We start from the raw sequence: 14,204 nt of genomic DNA on the forward strand, positions 1-14,204 counted from the left end.
GGCTGTTCCAGACTCCAGAACTTGGTGGCTACAGTTCCCTGTTGTCCTCACGATGGCCGGAGTCTGGGCATAGGACGCCCCCAAGATTGGTAGTCAACCATCCACCTGACTACATCAGCCTTGCTTCAGGGGCAGTATCCATTCAGGTTAAACAATACCTGGTTCCCAAAGCCATCCAGGGAGGTTCTCTGCGAGTCGGCATGGGACACCCCTCTCCTTCCCATGGGAAAGTCAGGGACCCAAGATTACCAGCCAGTGAAAGACCTGCTCACCCTCAACCACGCTGGTCCCCAGTTTCTCTTCAGCCCCATACCCAGGCTCACTGCTAGCTTGCTGCCTGCAGTCGCTGCCACCTGGTTCAGTTGCCTGGACCTGAAAGATGCCAAGAAGAAGGCCCAAATGTTCAGGCAGCAGGTAAAATACCTCCATTCTCATATCACTCAAGGAGTGAGAAACCTAAGGACAGACAGGAAGAAGACCAGACAAATTCTCCCTACACTGAAGACCCCAAAGCCAGCAAGAGTTTTCAGGAGCTATGGGCTCCTGCAGGCTGTGGCTCCCAAACTTTGCTTTCACTGCTCAACTCCTATGTGGAGCTCTAAAGCGAGGAGATCAGGAGTCACTACAGTGGGGAGACAAGCCCTCCAAAGCCCAAACCACCCCCGGATACTCCCCTGCGTGCAGCCCATGGGCCGCAGCGCTCAGGCAAAGTTGAATGCCTGAACTGCACTATGAAAAATAGTCATTCATAAAATGTGCCAAGAGGTGAATTTGATAGGGTCCCAAGCACTCCCCTTGGTTTTGCTAAAAATAAGGTGTGCTCTTCAGAAAAACACGAGGTATTCGCTTTTTGAGATTCTGTTTGCTATACCTCACCCTGTCCTTTGTTCCCTACTGGGAACTGAGAGAGAAAGAGAGAGAGAGAGAAAAGAGAGAAGAGAGGAAGTGGAGGGTTACTTCACAACTTCAAGCATTGGAGAAAGTAGCAAACCAGGTATCCAAGTGGGTGACTGAAAGATTACCTCTCAGTCTATTCTCTTAGGTACATTCCTTCAGTGCAGGAGAGCAGGTGTGAGTAAAAAATTGGAACTTGACCTCCTTAAAACCCTGGTGGCAGGGACCACTTATTTTTAACTATTCCCATTGGAGTAAACATAGAAGGAATCCCTGCCTGGATCCCTCACAGCCAACTCAAGAAAGTCACCCTGTCTCCTGAGTGTGAACACCACATAGACCCAGCCCATCTGTGCCAGAGCACCCTCCAGTCAACTCAACCACTAGAACGCCGTGCCCTGCTCCAGCCTCACCCTGCAAGCTGGCTGGGCAATGTAGGGCAGAAGCCGGAGGCTCCACCTTCTAGCAAGCCTAATGGCCCACTTGGTTACAATAGAAGGGGGAGGTGGTGACTGTGACATGTGCATCCAGGCCACCCGGGTGAGTGGCGCCACCACCAGAACTTTGTTCTATAGATAATATCACTGTGAAAGCACTCAGTTGGGAAAATGTGTTAATAACGCCACTCAGTTTTCCATGTGTGCCACCTGAAGGGAGCTCCCATTTGTTATGACCCACCTGAACTCCCTACTCTCATTTCTTTTGAAATCAGGGTTGGAGAAGCCACTTTATTTCCTAACATACTTGGACCCACTGTGGCCCAAATTAAGGTTAAAGGGAGCCCCAATCCAGCAGCCTTGAGTTCTGATGCCTGTCCCACCATTAGTCATTCGAAAGGCCTGGTTTGTGGTTCAACAGGCTGGGAAAGAAGTTACATAAAGTAAAATAAGTCCCTTTGTGAAATAAGTTCTGGTCCTTATTTCCGGGGGCCGTTGTGACTATTGGAGCGGTGTCCAACGGGCTACATGGAAAGGCGACTTAATAACACTCAGGTGCTCCTCAGGAAAAGGGGGGCCACATGAAAGTGTCACATTTACCAGTGGGACCCTATGAGTTAATTATCACCCACCCACTTCCTGAATTTCCACAGTCCATTGAGAACCTTTTTCTTGGACTGGCAGGAAACATTGCCAGGACCCTAAGTATAGCATCATGTCTTGGTGCGGGGGGGACTTTAACAGGAGATGGGTGGCCCTGGGTAGCCCAGGAAATAGACCCAGATGGTTGGGAGGAAAAAAAGAAAAGTCTCAACCCCTGAGGCTCTCCCTGCACAAACTTTCACCAAATCAGTATCATAGGCCACCACTGTGGGCACCACGGGGGCGCAAACTTTACCATCCCAGTGGGTCAGTCCAACTGTTTTAGACAAAACATATAGAATGAGACCTGAAGAACCAGTGACCGGTGGGGAGATGTCTCAAGTGACAAAAGTCTTCTTCAGGCCTTCCCCACCTTAAGGAGTGGTTGGAATAATATAGGAAGACTAGCCTGACCCTGCAGGTTTCTACTGGATCTGTGGAAATAGAGTCGATTCCCGACTCCCTGACCAATGGACCAGGAGTTGCTTCCTGGGAACCATATGGCCCTCCTTCTTCCTGGTGCTTTCCAGGCAGGGTGCAGCTCGTCCTGTGGCTACACTGGTACAGGCCCCTAAGCCAGAGCCTCTAGCACATGGCCAGGAAGAAGGTGGGGCTCTCTGTATGACTGAAGCGCCTTCAAAGGGCTTCAAAGGGAGGAATGAGGCAGGGATCAGTGCTGCTCCAGAGGAGGCAAAGCACAACTCCCAAGACAAAGAAATCTGTGGAATATGAAGAGCCTTCCACCCTCTCATTCCCATTCCTCTGCTGTAACCGGTTTGCTATCTGCAGGTCTGTTGGGTAGCTGCCCGCCCCCACCCGCCATCCCCCGCCCCCACATACACACACACACACACACACACACACAGATGTACATACACATCCCTTTCCTTATAAAATGTTCCCAGAGAGGAAGAGCAGGGCAGGGCTCAGTCTCAAGTCATGTTATCAACACAATAAGGTTTTTCCTTGTGTTATAACCCGTTTGGTGTTGGCAACTCCTTCAGAGTGATTCCGCTAACACCTCAGGACCGTCATTGGCTGCTGAGGCATCACTTAAGGGATGGAAAAACAGCTGCGAAAACCTGCTGATAGGGATTTGGAATGTGTGAACTATGCATCTAGGAAAATTGGAAATGGTAAAAAAAAAAATGAAATAGAATGCGTAAAAATAGATATCCTAAGCTGAAATGGATTGGTGTTGGCAATTTTGAATCAGAAAATCATATGATTTACTATGCCTGGAATAATACAATCAAAAAGAAGAGCATGGCATTCATTGTCAAAAAAGACATCGCAAAATCAATCATGAAGTATAGTGCTGTCTACAATAGGATTATATCTATTGTCTTCAAGGAAATCCAATCAACACAACTATTCTTCAAATCTATACATCAATTGCAACAGTTAGTGATGAAGATTCTTAAAAATTCTACCAACTTCGGTTGGAAATTGATCAAACATGCAATCAAGATGCATTGATAATTTTTGGTGATTGGAATGCAAAAGTTGGAAACAAAGAGGAAAGAAAAGTAGTTGAAAAATGTGAGCTTGGTGAAATATGAAGTTGGAGATTGCATGAGAGAATTTTGCAAAATCAACAACTTGTTCATAGCAAATACCTTTTTTCAACAACACAAAAGACAACTATACACATGAACTTCTCCAGATGGAATTCACAGAAATCCAAAACTAATTTACTATATGGTAAAAATACAATTTTGAGTCTATCCCACTGAATGTTGAGAACACCTTAAGAACAGATTTGATGCATTGAACACTAATCACAGAAGACCTGATGAACTGTGGGGAGACATCAAGAACATCATTCACGTAAAAAGCAAATGGCCGTAAAAGATAAAAGTGGATGTCAGAAGAGATCCTGAAACTTGTTCTTAATTTTAGAATAGCAAAAGTAAATGGAAGATATGATCAAGTCAAAAAGTTGAATAGGAAACTTCAAAGGACAGCTTGAAAAGACAAAGCCTAATGTTACAATGAAATGTCCAAAGACTTAGAATTGAAAAACCAAAATGGAAGAGCATGCTTAGCATTCCTTAAACTGAAAGAAATCAAGAAAAAAATTCAAGCCCCAACTTACAATATTGAAAGATTATGTGGGCAAAATATTGAATGATTTAAGAGGCATCAAAAGAAGACAGAAAGACTACACAGTCACTGTACCAAAAATAACTAATTGACATTTCACCATATCAGGAGGTAGCATATGAGCAAGTACCAATGGTGCTGAAGAAAGAAGTTCAAGCTGCACTGAAAGCATTAGTCAAAAACAAGGCTCCAGGAATTGACTGAATACCAATTGAAATATTTCACCAGCTGGTGAAGCACCAGAAGCACATATTCATTGATGTCAAGAAATTTGGAAGATATCAACTTGGCCAACTAACTTGAAGAGTTTCATATTTGTACCCCTTCCAAAGAAAGGTGACCCAACAGAATGTTCAACCGACAGAATAATATCATTGATGTCACATGCAAGGAAAGTTTTGCTGAAGATCCCCCACAGTGGTTTCAGCAGCATACTGGCAGGGAGTTGCCAAAGGTTAAGGTGGATTGAGAAGAGGCCATGGAACCAAGATATAATTGCTTGTGTCAGATGGATCTTGGCTGAATGCAGAGAATACCTGAAAGATGATTACCTGTATTTTATTGACTGTGCCAAGGCATTTAATTGTGTGTGTCCTAATAAGCTATGGATAACCTTGAGAAGAATGGAAATTGCAAAACTCTTCATTATGCTCATGCAGAACTTGTACATGGATCAAGAACCAGTTGCGCAAACAGAACAAGGGAATACTGCATGGCTTAAAATCAGGAAAGGTGTATGACAGGGTTGTATTCTCTAACCATACTTATTCATTCTGTGCGTTGAGCAAACAATCAGAGAAGTTTGCTTACATGAAGAAGAATGTGGTATCAGGCCTGGAGGAAGACAACCTGAGATAGGCAGATGCCACAACCTTGCTTGATAAAAATGAGGTGGACTTGCAGCACTTGTTGATGAAGATCAAGGCTTGTAGCCTTCGGAATGCATTACAACTCAAAATAAAGAAGACCCAAATCCTAAAAACTGACCCAATAGGTAACATCACAACAAGTGGGGGAAAAAGATTGACGTTGTCAAGGATTCTGTCCTGCTTGGCTCTATAGACAATGCTCATGGAAGCAGTCATGAGAATGAAAGGTGAGTTGCATTAGTTAAACTGCTACACAAGACCTCTCTAGAGTATTGACAAGCATAGATGCTACCTTGAGGACTAACGTGTGTCTGACCCAAGCCACGGTATTTTTCACTGCCTCGTGTGCATGTGAAAGTTGGACATTGAATGAGGAAGACTGAAGAAGAATTGATCCATTTGAGTGGTGGTGCTGGAGAAGAAGATCGAAAGTACCGTGGACTGCTGAAAGGACGAACTGATCTGTCTTGGAAGAAGTAAGGCCAGAGTGCTCCTTACAGGCAGGAATAGTAAGGCTTGTCTTACATAATTTGGACATGTTTTCAGGAGAAAACAGTCTGTGGAGAAGAACATCATGTTTGGTAAACGGACCGGGAAACAGAAGAAGACCCTCAAGGCCATGAATTGACACCTGGTTGCAATAATAAGCTCAAGCACAGGAACAATTGTGAGGATGGTGCTGGACTGTGCAGTGCTTCCTTCTATTGTCCATCAGGTTGCTATGGGTCAGAACTGCTATGGGCACCTAACAACAACAACACTTGGCGTAGTGATTACGTGCTGAGCTGTGATCCACAAGGTAAGCTGTTTGAAACCATCAGCAGCTCCACAAGAGAAAGATAGAACTTTCTATTCCCATAAAGAGTGACAGTCTTGTCACAGGGGCAGTGCCACCCTTCCCTATAAGGTGGCATCAGTCAGCATTGACCCCATAGCAGTGAGTTACTTGATCTCCATTTTACCCCTCTGGGCTCTACTATCCATTGCAATGGCTACAGAGAACACACACTTCATGATTAAAGGGTTTATTTACAAAGTCAACAAGTTATAGTGCCACTGAGAAATGCTCAGGTCAGGGTTTCGTTGTTTATTAGGACATGTTACAAAGTTCTTTCAGGTCTGATAACAAATTCCCAAAGGGACACCCCACTCCAGGAACCCTCAGCCTGAAGCTCCACTTCCCTGGTCAGCACACCCAACTTCCCTAACTAAGTACCCACAGAGGGACCCTGCTTGGATTCAGAGAGGTGGTTCACTTTTGCTTCTTGCTTGTAATGAGATCGCCCCACCTTCTTTTCAGAGGACCCATTTTATACACAGCAGGTGGCACCCCAGGGAATCCTGTTCAAAATCACTTATGGGCACACTCTATCAGTGTCTTCCCCCACTTTCTTACCAGACTCATGCAGGATTTAGAAACTCTGGCTAGAAGAACCACATTAAATAATTCACTGCTCCTGCAAAGAGTTTCATTTATTAGCTCAAGATCAAGTAGTATGGCAGAGCAGAATGTTAGTCCAAGTCTCAAACTCTAAAAGCACTAAATGGTTGTGTGGCTCTGAAGCAACAGGAACTCTCACCCATTGTGGAAGTAAATGCAACATGGGATGGTATTTATGGATGAAAATTTGTCAGTTTCTTCCAAAGCTCATTATATGATCCAGCAATTTTGTTCTACCTATTTGCCCAAATAAGTGAAAAACTTATGTCTACATAAAACCAAAACATGGATGTTTATACCAGTGTCTTAAAAGAAGAAACAACTCACTGCCATCCAGTTGATGCCGGCTCATAGTGACCCTATAGGACAGGGTAGAATTGTCCCTGTGGGGTTCCCTTTGTGGGAGTAGAAAGCCCCAATTTTCTTTCACAGAGTGGCTGGTCATTTTGAAGTGCTGACCTTGCAGTTTGCAGCCCGATGCAGAGAAATAGAAGCATGGCAGCGGGTTCCTCACGTCAGCTGGGATTAAATTGTTAAGGGAGTGGAGAGAGGATGTTGTCAACTGACTGGCTGCCATAAAACTATGACAAGATTCCCCCGGACAGGTAGACAGTGCTATCAAAGGGAGGAGGGATATTGATGGGAAAGTCAAGTCAGGAGAGGGGATAGCGAGCAGATACGTCTGGGGGATCACAGTGCTGGTAGGAAAAGAGGGAGGACCGACCTCTAGGTGGGGTGGGGGGCGGGGGAGAATGACTGAAAATGCATTTAGGGACCATGGGAGGACAGGTCCCTGGTGGTATACACCGAATCGACCACCCTGGCCCAGGTTTCTGGGCACATCCTGGAGAACCAGGCTGGGTGCCGTGGAACACTGAGGAATTGAACCCTGGATTTTGGGGGCTCATGGCATGCTCCAGGGGCTGCATCAGTGAGATTCGATGCGGAAACACCACTGGGTGAACTGGATGGACTCTACCTCAGACAACTTGTAACCTAAGGACTTAAGACTGAAAATTCATGGAAATGGACAACAGCTGTACCAAGATTGTTGAACTGTCTGTAGGTGGATAATCATGTGCTCACTATATCAGTGCCCTATATGCTGTGTTAAGATATAGATTACTAAGCATAGGACATTTATAGAGGTCTAAATACAGGCATTTATATATATAAATACATTTATATATAACGATAGATCTATGTACAGGGAAATAGATCTATGTACAGATATTTATTTGTTAAGTAGTAAGGCAGCAGATGGACATTGGGCCTCCACTCAAGTACTTCGTCAACGAAAGACCACTTTGTTCTTATAACCTGGCATTCTGTGATGCTCACCTTCCCTGACACAATCACTGAAGAGAAAATGGGTGCATAAGTAAGTGTGGTGAAGAAAGCTGATGGTGCCCGGCTATTAAAAGGTATAGCATCTGGGGTTTTAAAGGCTTGAAGATAAACCAGCCTTTAAGCCCACAAGCGAAAAAGCCCACATGGAAGAAACATACCAGCCTATGTGATCATGAGGTGTTAAAGGGATCAGGTATCAGGCATCAAAGACCTAAAACAAAAAAATCATATCAAGGTGAATGAGGGGGAAGACAGAGTGGAGATCCAAAGCTCATCTGTGGGCATCCCCTTATAGAAGGGCCCCAAGGAAAAGACGAGCCATTCAGGGTGCAGTATAGCACCAATGAAACACACAACTTTCCTCTAGTTCTTTAATGGTCCCACCCCCCACTCTCCACCCACCGTTATGACCCCAATTCTACCTTACAAATCCGGCTAGATCAGAGCATGTACATTGGTACAGACAAGAGCTCTTGACGCAGGGAATCCAGGACAGATACCCCCCGAGGACCAATAATGAGAGTAGCGACACCAGGAGGGTAAGGGGAGAAGATTGGGGGAACAAAGGGGGAACCAATCACCATGATCAACATATTAACACTCACACCTCCCCCAGGGGGATGGAAAAGTGGGTGAAGGGAGACAGTGGTTGGTGTAACAGAAAAGTGGGTGAAGGGAGACAGTGGTTGGTGTAAGACATTAAAAAATTATAATTTATAAATTATCAAGGGATCATAAGGAAGGGAGGGAGGAGGAGAGGGGAAATGAGCTGATATAAAATAGAAAGAAAATGTTTTGAAAATGATAATGGCAACATATGTACAAATATACTTGACAGAATGTATGTATGGATTGTAATAAGAGCTGTAAAAGCCTCAAATAACATGATTTATAAAAATAAGGAAGAAGAAATTTCACTTCAGCACAACCATATCAGAAAATATTCAAAATAATTTTTAAAGAATGAAATAGTGATTCTCATGAAGACATAGTAACTCTAAGGTTTGAATCACTTGTTGAGAAGAGTTAGGAGACCAATGTACTATCCATTGCACCACAGAGCCCAGTTTTTTGTATTAAGGTAGCAGATGGACATTGGGCCTCCACTCAAGTACTCCCTGAAGGCAAGAATACTTTCTTCTATTAAATTGGCATTCTATAAAGCTCACCTTCCTGACACAATCGCTGAAGACAAAGTGGGTGAATAAGAAAATGTGGTGAAGAAAGCTGATGGTGCCCGGCTATCAAAATATATAGTGTCTGGGGTCTTAAAGGCTTAAAGGTAAACAAGCGGCCATCTAGCTCAGTAGCAATAAAGCCCACGTGGAAGAAGCACACCAGCCTGTGTGATCACGAGATGTCAAAGGGATCAGGGATCAGGCATCATCAGAACCAAAAAATCTTATCATAGTGAATGAGTGGGAGAGTGCGGAGTAGAGACCCAAAGCCCATTTGTAGGCCACTGGATATCCCCTTACAGAAGGGTCTCAGGGAGGAGACGAGCCAGTCAGGGTGCAATGAAGCAATGATGAAATATACAACTTTTCTCTAGTTCCTAAATACTTCCTCCCCACCCCTGCCCCCCCACTATCATGATCCCAATTCTACCTTGCACGTCTGGCTAGACCAGAGGAGGTACACTGGTACAGATAGGAACTGGAAACACAGGGAATCCAGGGTGGATGATCCCTTCAGGACCAGTGGTGTGAGTGGCGATACTGGGAGGGTAGAGGGAGGGTGGGTTGGAAAGGGGGAACCAATTACAAGGAACTACATGTGACCTCCTCCCTGGGGGATGGACAATAGAAAAGTGGGTGAAGGGAGACATCGAATAGGGCAAGATATGACAAAATAATAATTTATAAATTATCAAGGGTTCATGAGGGAGGGGGGAGCGGAGAGGGAGAGGAAAAAAAGAGGACCTGATGCCAGGGGCTTAAGTGGAGAGTAAATGTTCTGAGAATGATGAGGGCAATGAATGTACAAATGTGCTCTACACAATTGATATATGTATGAATTGTGATAAGAGTTGTATGAGCCCCTAATAAAATGAATTTAAAAAAAGAAAAAAGAAACAAAATATTTGTAAGTTAAAAAAAATAACTCTAAGATTTGTAGACATTTTATAAAGACTCATTTCTTCTGGTAAATATTTGATATTTAATTTTCCTTATTTTGACAATCAAGTAACCATTTAAATACCGATATTAAACATTCGTGAGAGCCTAAAAAGAAAGACATAGATTATTAGGGCAAACCTGTGACTGTTTATATATATATATATATTTAAGTTGCAAATTTCATTTTATTTAGTGTTCTTCAAAAAATGAACATACAATTGGAGATCTGCTTCAAGATCTCTTGGTATGTAGACATGCTTATTTTATGTGACAGCAAATAGCTTGGACCACAAGATGCTCTTGGGGACCTATGGGTTACATAAGAATAGTTATGTTTTACATATGACTAAACTTTTAAGATTTTCGATGATTATGAACATATTTTCCTCATTGTTATTAAAATATATGATATTCCACAGCTCAATCATGTCAAGCAGATTGTACAATTGTTACCACAATCAGTATTCAAACATTCTTTTTCTACATGAGCCTCTTTACATTGTCTCCCCTTCACCCGCCTCCACCACCATCACTAGACCCCCCTCACCCCAAAACCCTCATTCTACTTCTTGTCTCTATAGGTTCATCAATCCTGGGTTTTATATATTGAAAAATGGAAAAACACATAACACAACTTCAAGAGGGTGACCTCCAATGATATGACACCTCTGACGTATATCTTAATGTGGACAAGCAAAAACCAAACAGAACTATACAAACCAAAGATACAGACAATGTAGGAAACCAGATCAGGTCCAGCCTGCATCATAGGAGGGATCTACTGACAAAGTTTTAACTGTTCAAGTCAGATTTAAGCCTTGGATCTTCTATGCTTCTCTCTCCAAAGCTCTCTGTTTAGTAACCACTTTCCTTCCATCCCTCTATTATAGATAGAGTTCTTCAGAGACGTATTTCCTATGTAGTTCCACAAATCAATTTTGGGCTCCCATTGTCAACCATGGTCTTCTGTACACCAGGTTCTCACAATTTAGTCTGATACTAGTCCCTCCTTCGACTTCAGATTATATGGTTTGTCATCCTTCAGTGACTGATAATGGTGTTCTTCTTCTATATAGATTTATTTGACATTTCACATAGAGGGCTGCTTGTTTGGAAACAAGGTGTTAAACCCCAGGTGCTATTTTATCTGTTAACCGGGCACCATCTACATTCTTCACCACATTTTGCTCAAGCACCCATATCTTCTGTGTTCCCTTCCTGAGGGCAAGTATCAAGCAGGCCATGATGTAAGAACTACCATATATACTCTTGTATAAACCGAGTTTTTAATGCAGTTTTGTGGTAAAATTAGGTGCCTCAACTGATAGTCGGGTGAGCTTATACTTGAGTATACTTGATAATTTTTCTTAAGGTGGAGCTAGGATTCAGTGTGAGCCCAAAACCCATTCCTGGACTTAGGTTTTTATTTGTTGGTTTTCTTCTGATTTGTTATTACTTGAGGGTTAATACATATATCATATAATTCCGTAGCTCAATCTCGTCAGACAGAATTGTACGATTGCTTTCATAATCAGTTTCCCAACATACTTTTCCTTCTTGATCACCTTGATATTCTCCATTTTACCTCCACCCTTGCTCTATTTGCTTTCCTGTAGACTCATTAATCCTGGGCTTCATTTACCAAAGACCAGAAAAAAACCAAATAACAGAACTTCCATCGGGTTACCCTCAATGACATAGCACCTCTGAGATTCACTCTACAATGAACAGACATAAACAAAATGAAACAGAATGTCTGTCACCCATTTGCTGGGATGATACCTATCTTAATGCAGCATATAGGGTGCTGCTGAAGCAGGACCTTGATTGCCCACCCACCAACAGCTCACCCCTGTTGGTACAGCATCTTCCGCTCCTCAGACACCATGTGTTTTCCAACTTCAGTCCTCAGGTTGCAGCATGTCTGAGGTAGGGCCAGTTATCCAGGAGAGTTCCTGCTTGGGACTTACTGGCATAGCCTCTGGAGCATGCCGTGTACCCTGAAGATCCAGGATAAAGTGAACCAGTGTTCCATGGCGCTGAGCCTGGTTCCCCGAGATTCCCCTAGACCCCGAAATCAATGTGGCCCATTTGTTGCATGCCCCCAAAGTTACTCACTCCCCCTACCCCTAATGCCCTCCAAAGCATTTTCAGTCAATTTCCCCCCAATCTGGGGATCAGCCCTTCCTCTTTTTCTATCAACAGACATGCCTTTTTGTTCCTACAGACATGTTTTCTCTTTTCCCCTCTGCTGTGTTGTCTTTCCCATCCATCTCCCTCATCCCTGATAGTGCTTTCTACCTGCCTGTGGGGGAAGTGGGAACTCATCATAGACTCCCATGCCAGCCACTCAGTAGACAACACCCTCCTGCACTTCCTTGGTCATTTGTTCCCAGCTGACTTCAGGTGCCCTCCAGTCAAGTGACCTATAAAATATTTACCAAGAGTGGATGGTGTATGGTTCACTGGTCCCAGCTGGGTTCTCTACCAGGCTGTCTAGCTCTCAGTCAATATTATTGTAAAATTTCCCTGAAAACAAGCTTCCATTGTTTATGTAAATAACATAGGGTCTAATCAATGGCAATATTAACAGAAGATATTTATGTCCCAGGGAGATGATCAATAAGACTCTCTTCCATAAAGTAACAAGGAAGTTTTGAAAGGGAGCCAAAATCAAAACAAAACAGCAACAAAAACCACCCCATAGCTCCAAGAATGGGGTTTGGGCTCACACTTAATCCTAGGTCTAATTTAAGACCAATTCTTCCAGCGTGGCCCTATTTGATACTCGCCCGCAGGATGGGAGAACAGAAGATTTGGGTGCTGTAGCAAAATGTGGTGAAGAAATTAGATGGTGCCTGGCTATCAGATAAAAGAGCAGCTGGGGTCATAAGAGCAGCAGGTTGGTTTCCAAACAAGCAGCCATCTAAGTGAGATGTCAACTAAATCCACATGAAAGAAGCACACCAATATCAGTCGCCAAAGATTGTAAATCATATAATCCTAAATCAACGGAGGACATAGTCTCAGAGCATCAACTGTGAGATTCTGCTTTTCAGAAGGCTATCAATGACATTGGGAGATGCATTTGTGAGGTCTACGAAGGAAATAAACCTGTGGTGATTTCTCTCTATCCAAATTAGAGGGCTTGGAAGAAACTGGCGACCAAAGAGTGCCTTGGAGAGAGGACTATAGAAGAGTAAAATGATAAATCTGACTTGAACAATTAAAACCTTGTCAGTTGATCACCAACCTCTGATGCACATTGGGCCTGATCTGATTTTCAACATTTTGTGCATTTTTGTGTGTGTTCATATTGGGGTTTATCACAATGCATTTTATCATTGGGAGTGAGCCTCTTGATTTTTATTATATGTTTTTCTGTTTTTCAGTAGATGAAACCCAGGATTGATGAACCTACAGAGACAGCAAGTGGAATATGGGTTTCTGGAGTGTACAATGTGTGTGTGGGGGGGCGGGGATCAAAAGGGGGCTGATGTCAAGGAGTTCAAGAAGGAAGAAAATGTTTGGAAATCGATCATGGTAGTAATTTTACAATATTGGTTGATGTGACTGAACTATGGAAGACATGATGGCGTCATTAGCTCCATCAAAAAATGGTTTTGGGGAAAAATATTTTCAAGCAATAAAAAAAAGATGTAACTATATCTGTATGTTTTATCTCTATCTGTCAAAATATTTTAAAGGATTGGCACATAGATTGTGGAGAGGTTTCAAGGCCAAAATATATAGGTTACGTGACATGCTGTGGATTCCTGTAATCTTATATCCTCAAATCCACACAACAGGTGACAGCTACACCGAAGAATTCTGCAAAGTCTGGAGGCAGAATAAACCCTACAGAAAACTCCGATATTGCTCTTAAACCCTTTGGAATGAGTCACACATTATAGGAGGTCATGTACTTAGGGGCCAGCTGACATAATCATATGTAGCTCATAAACCTCTAGATGGTTTGAAGATTTTGTACGGTTGACAATCAGCACTCCCCTCCATGTCTCCAAAGCTGAGAGCTAACAGAAATCAGTTCTCTTAGAAATATTAGTAAAAGACAGGTCTTAATGATATGGAGGTTAAAGATACCCCAAATGTCCAACGACTCCAGATTGCTGTTTTTATTTTGACATGTCATGGAGCTGGCTCCAACTCACAGCAACGTTCTGTACATCAGACTGAAACTCTGTCAGTGCTCATCATTGTTATGTGTGAGCCCATCGTTCCAGTCATGGTGCCAACCCATCTCATCAAGAGTCTTCCTTTTTCGCACTGACCCATTAGTTTACCAACATGATGTCCTTTGGGAAGGACAGACCTCTTTTGATAA

At 43.2% G+C, this 14,204-nt stretch overlaps 1 pseudogene; it reads left to right on the forward strand.

The window, feature by feature from the left end:
• The first annotated feature begins 222 nt into the window (after nucleotides 1–222).
• The window catches only part of LOC101651660, a 36,089-nt pseudogene continuing 22,107 nt past the window's right edge, over nucleotides 223–14,204 (forward strand).

Source organism: Echinops telfairi, unplaced genomic scaffold, assembly GCF_000313985.2.
Source record: "Echinops telfairi isolate 266 unplaced genomic scaffold, ASM31398v2 ScPeMD7_7468;HRSCAF=8506_0, whole genome shotgun sequence".
NCBI lineage: Eukaryota > Metazoa > Chordata > Mammalia > Afrosoricida > Tenrecidae > Echinops > Echinops telfairi.